The following is a 6439-nucleotide window of genomic DNA, read 5'->3' on the forward strand; positions in this document are numbered from 1 at the left end:
TTCATGTTTGATTAAAATCTTGATTATGTGTTATCTATATTACATGCAAGTTCAATCCTGATTATTTGCTTCCGTTGTTTATGCCTGTATTCCATCAGTATCCACGCTCCAGACCGGCAAGTAGAACCCCAGATAAAGCATGTGCGATACATCGGTGATGGACAAGAATCCTGGGCTCTTTATAAGACTTGGATAATCCTTCTCCCTTGAAGCTAGCTTTTGATGTGTGAATTAAGCCCAATTCCTAATTTAACAATATTTATTACTGTATGATATAAGGTTGATATTGATAAGTGTTTGTGTGAGAAATTGTTATAATGGTTAGGGCGTATCACATATCGTCCGCCTTGATTCTGTAGACTTAATAAATTTTGTCTTTTGGATAATACTATTATCAAGCCCAAGCGTTTGTATTATGTAATGTATGCTCTATCTTATATAATTACTTCACTCTTTTCTCCCTTTTCGATGTGAGAATTACTTTAGTTAATAAGACTTTACAAGATAGACATGTAAACAAAAGAAGGAAATTTGTGCCTTAGCTTTTCCCAATCACTTTCAATTTCACATTCCCCTCAAATTTTTATGTCTCATTCCTCAATAACACTTTCCAACAACAAAAAGGTGCACAAAATCACACGTATGTAAAAAAGAAAATCTACTTTAATATTGACTTGTTCCTATATATTTTGCAACTCATGTACGTCTCTTTGTGTGCACACACTGTATAATGACACATTTGTTCTCTCTGTCTCTTGTTTTTATTTAATTTGGTCGCATTCATGTGGGGTTATTTGAAGAGAATGTTTGTTTGTGAATTATATTCATATCGTTTCTGATTTATTTGAGAAGAGTTCTATTCATTCATTCCTAGCAGATCTGTTGTGATTATAAATGGATTTAGACATTGGAGGTAAAAGTTTTTACCGATCAGGGTAACTTAACTCATTATAACATATTAGTTACCATTTTGTTGAATTACTATTTAATACTTATCACAAAGATTTACCTATGACTATAATTTACCTCATAACAGGGGTCAACCTAGGGACGTAAGATCGTTTATCCGAATATTCTTGTCAGAAATTAAATTTTATGTATCCATGGTGGATATTGAATTTCCTAGACTTTTTTAATATTAGTAATTCTTTGTATTCTAAAAAATACCCTTAAAGAAAATCGTAACTTCGTTATAAACTTAATCTGACTACACATGAATATATTTTACGACATTGGAACATAGATTTAAATTGTTCGTTATTTATATATAGTAAAAAGGTCGAAAAATTAGTGGGAAAAGATTATGTTGTATAAGGAAGATATACTTTGTCCCTTTATCACTTATTCACACTCCACTTTAGCCCTCGAGTCACGGCGTATTTTATTTATACATTATGCTCCACATATTGTGTGCACGTTTATGCGCAAAATAAATAAGCACATTTTAGTATGAAACTCTTGCACTGATTTTTGACACACACAACAAGAGAAGAAAGTGTGAGTTTACTAATATCTCCTTAACATGGTTATGTGACCGGAAATTATACTTGTTTGAGTTCTAAAAGGTAATCATATTATATAAAATGAGATAAAAGGACTATGATTTGGTAAACACTTAATTCTTTAATTAATATTTCTAAGAAGAGTAATTAATTTTATGATGTGGGGATTGGAGCGAGCCATGAGCGGATATAATTAAGTGGCGTTTGTTTCAATAAATGGTGGAATAGTTTTTTGAACTTTTGAAAAAATTGGAAAAATAGGATAATATTTGAAAAAATTGGAAAAATATGATAATATTTGAAAAAATTGGAAAAATAGGATAATAATTAAGTGGCGTTTGTTTCCATCATTTTGTTGTCTATACTTTCTCATTTAGCTCACACGTTTTGCATCTCTTTGCCAAAAATTTGAATTGAGATCAAATCTAAAAAAAATTAAGAGGCATCGCATATGTAATTTATGTGGTGCACAGAACCGGAGACATGTGTCTATGTGATTTAAAACCAGAAAATATTCTATTTGATGAGGTACTGAATTTCTAGATTGTTCTTATGTAAGTAATGTATATATTATTCTTTATAAATAAAAAATTTGTTTATACTTTTTTGATTTTTGAGATTGTAACCTTGAACAAACTGAGCTACCGTCTATACAGACATGTTCACTGCAAAATAGTTCACCTGTCTAGACGTGCAAAATGAGATTTTAATAGAAAAAACTTAATTTAATGAAATCAGATCAATTACGTCTAAACTATGAAATATGAAAGGGGAATAAAAAGGTTTAAGCACATAACATTCATATAATCAACAACTGACAAGAAGGAAAATATAGCTGGCGAACGAGGGGATAATCGGAGCAAAACAGTAATTTTTTTTTTGAAAGCACATGTTATATACATATTTTATCAGTGAATTGGAAAGACATAAGAATGAAACCAACTGAATTTGCAGATGAAAAGGTCTAAATGTCTTTTCTATTTTTCATTCATCACCCCCATGAAAACATTTATTTATATCTTTTAGTCTATGTATTCTAGTGGCATGTATAAATATTTCTGCTTTTTCAGTTATTAACTTTATCAGCTTTGGGTTCTAACTTTTGTATCTTGCCAATTGTCATGATAGATTTGTTTGGGCCCCTTGTGATATCTTTTGGTTAACTAGACTAAGTCCGTGTGGTGTTTTTTGGTTTCTCACTCGGTATACAATACTTACATTGAGGTCTCGATTAATATTCTGAATTAGTGTCGCTTAAGGCCCATTAAAAGGAAAAATGCTTCCTAGTTCCTACCCAGAGCTCCAATCCGAAATCGTTGAATAAGGATATTGAAATTTTATTCATCCCAACATTACTTTTAGTTGTTACTACAGTAAGCTATGATGAGTACTCTGAAAGTTTATAATTTGGGAGTGTAGGAGTTTGAAAAAGATGCTATTTCCTAATACTTACCTTTCTCTAGGTTTTCAATTTTTGGATTTTCAAGTACCTATTTACGATTTGATATTCAATACATTGTACTTACTAGTAACGAGTGCAGTAAAATGGATGTGTTTTCTCCATCCTTTAGTAGGGCTTTAGGGATTGAGCTCTGAAAATAGAGAAATAACAACTCCCTTTAATGAGCTCTACGCGATGCAAATTTTGATTAATCGAGTCAGCAAATTTTGAAGCACTCCCTTTTTTTCCTCCTAATATGAGATTGTATAAAGTGTGATATGCACTTCTTTTCTCCAAAACCGTTCCAGCATAGAACTCTACCAGTCCTTCTTGACCCGTCTCATTAGTTTGTCCGACCGTCACAAGCGTCAATACACTCCCCCTAGAGATTCAACGTATTCGTTGATATTTACAATGCACATAAATGTGATACTTCAATTCCTTTAAGATTAAACCACACATTAAAAGGGGATCCTATGCTGTTTTTTAATATCCATTTAAAAATGTTTTTCTAACAGAGAGTTGATTAGTTCTGGTTAAGGATTTAAAAATGAATTATATCTGTGATTTGGTCAAAAATTGTTCAAACATGTTACTACAAGTAGCTATAGCCACTCATATGGTTTAAGAAAATCTAGATTTTCATTGTTACTGAAAGAAAAGAATCCAATGTTGGCCTCTCCTTCATAGAAAGTACACAAACACTAATTTTTTTAAAAGAAAATTTTGATGCTAATTTTCTTGGTCAAAGATAGATTCCAAAATTTGAGATGAATACTCTTTGATCAAGATTTCCAATACTCCCTCTGTCTCAATTTATATGACATAGTTCGGATTTCGAGAGTTAAACAAGAAAAAAAATTACCGTGATTTGTTCGTATGCTCTTTAAATATTTTAAATTGTTAATTCTTTAAATATTTTAAATTATTAATTCTTGTGACTTATAGATTTTTTATGTAGCTTCTAAATGTAGTAGTTATTTTTTAAAAACCTTAAAGATTGTATGTTTGAATGCATAGTCAAAATAAAGAAGTTTGACCCTCGAAATCTTAACTATGTCATATAAATTAGGACAGAGGGAGTATATCTTTTTTTTTTTTTTTTTTTTTTTTTTGGTGTTTAAAACTTCTAACATTTGTGGCAGGAACAATTTGTATATATTTTTTAATATGTAAGTTTTATTTAAGGAAAGTAATCACTAATCACAGCAAATTAATTGTCATGTCAGAAAAATAGAAAAAATTAATCCTTTCAACAACATGCTTGCATGTCGATGACAATTGGACTGTTCTTATATCTCTTTGCCCTGAACTATTTTCCCCATGTTGCTCTTCTTTGTCTTTTACTTCATTAATAATTTAATCTTCATGAGCTTCTATTTGTCCTGCTTAGGCCAGTAATTAAACTAGAAAATGAATGCGCACAAAGGTTATGCTTAGTTAAATCTACTTTTAGTCTATAGTTTTACCCAAATTTCTTCTACTTTATTATTCTAGCAGATATAATTGCATTGCATCAAAGAAGTGATCGTCTTATGATAGAATAATTGGGATCTTAGATAGGCCAAGTGGACTAAGCTTTGTCATTAACCGGTCGAGAAAACATATGTTATTTTAAAGAAAATGAAAGAAAAAGATTGCACGTACCATATGAACTTCTGTTCAGTCTTACCTATGATCACTTTTTTTTTCCTCCGATATTGAATTTGCTTAAAGTGTCATATACAGTATATAACATAGAAGCATGAGAGTCCTTTCTCCTTGGCCCCTCTGCTCCTCTACCATGGATGTTACACATACCCTTATTAGGAACACAATGGTTCTACTAAAATTTACTCCATCATCATGTTGTAGGAAGTTCAACCCTATTATCATATTTGTCATAGCTCCAACCCTTCTTTTTGCTTTGGCCCAACATACCAAAAAACCGTCCTTTGAATAATGTAACATCGAGTCCAAAAATATGTGTATCATGTAACTTCATAATTTGGTCTTTTATATCAAATCATTTTTTCTCCCCCTTGTGATAGGTATATATACACTCTTTAATTTCTCGAAAGTTTATCAATAGAAGCCTGTCAGTTATTTTCTTGACTCGTTCTCGTTAGCCCGCCATGTAAAACGAGCATCACACCTTGTTTTTCATGATCAGGCAAATATCACTAAAGAAGACATTTTGTTTTATGGGGAAGATACACTTTTACTCGGTGCATTTTCTTTAGCTGATCTTGTTATTTGATTAAATTATTTTCCAGACGTTATTTGCGGACGTGTCTTAATATCTCTTTTTTTCAAAGAAAAATTCTTACACTTTCTTGCAGATATTTTAATGGAAAATGTTATGATTAATAATATTCCGGGTCTTAATTGAAAATTAGATGTTCAAGTGTAAAATAGTTTAAAATATTACTACTACTTTTATCTTCAAAGTTTCATATGTCCCACCAAAACGAAAAATGGTTGAGCGATCAATATTGACTTTGGCAGCAACTTATGAACACGTACTGTACTATACTGTACACACAATATTACATAAAAAACAAAGTGGCATAAATGACAACGTGATAAATAGGGGCTAAAAATAAAGAACAAACCAAATAAAATCAGGCATCTAATTTATTTGTTGGTGCTATTATATGAAAACAAAACGAAATGAAAGTGATGTATCATTTTTATTGGTCAGTTTCAAATGAGAAATTAATGGAGAAAAAAATAGAATATTTTTTTGGATGGAATTAATTACAAATGAGACAACACCTGAGACAAAATGAGATAAAAGAAAGATATAGAAGAAGCTAAGTGTACCACTGCCGCAATGGCACCTTCATGCAAAATATTTGTGGGGATTAGCATTAAACTTTGAGACAAATGAGTCTTTTTCACTAGACCTAAAGTTCAAAGAATGAATATCTGGTATTCAGGATTTACTGATCCGACTAATTTTAAGTCTAGGAGTACTGTAGGACTATCAAGGGAAGGTGCTTCTTATCACAATATTAAGTCATGGATTCAACCGAACTAAGTAATTCTGACTCAAATTCTATATATGTGTTAACAAAATTTTCTAAACATGTAAAAGATATTACTTAAATTTTAGAACTATTAACTCAAACAGTCAGTGGCTTCAGCGGTCAAGGGAATCTACCATTAATATTAGGATTCGACGAAACCCATCAACTTTGGCTGAAACCTAGTTAATGTCATGTCCTAAAATTCATAACCAGTAAATTTAAAATTCTGGATTAATCTCTGATATGTCAGTGGCTTCCCAAACCCATAAAGTTTATATTGTCGATTAGCCGCCTCTCCTCCTTACCAGAGATCTCTTCATTTCTAAATTTCGAACCCAAGACCTTTGATAAAGAATGATGGGATTTCATCCATCTCATCAAGTCATTATTGGTATAATCTTCCCGATCACTTTCAAATTCACACTCTTCTCTAATCTAAGTCTCATTCCTCGGACACTTTTTAATTCCTAAATTAAGGTGCACAA

The sequence above is a fragment of the Lycium ferocissimum genome, chromosome 5, assembly GCF_029784015.1.
Source record: "Lycium ferocissimum isolate CSIRO_LF1 chromosome 5, AGI_CSIRO_Lferr_CH_V1, whole genome shotgun sequence".
In the NCBI taxonomy this organism is placed as follows: domain Eukaryota; kingdom Viridiplantae; phylum Streptophyta; class Magnoliopsida; order Solanales; family Solanaceae; genus Lycium; species Lycium ferocissimum.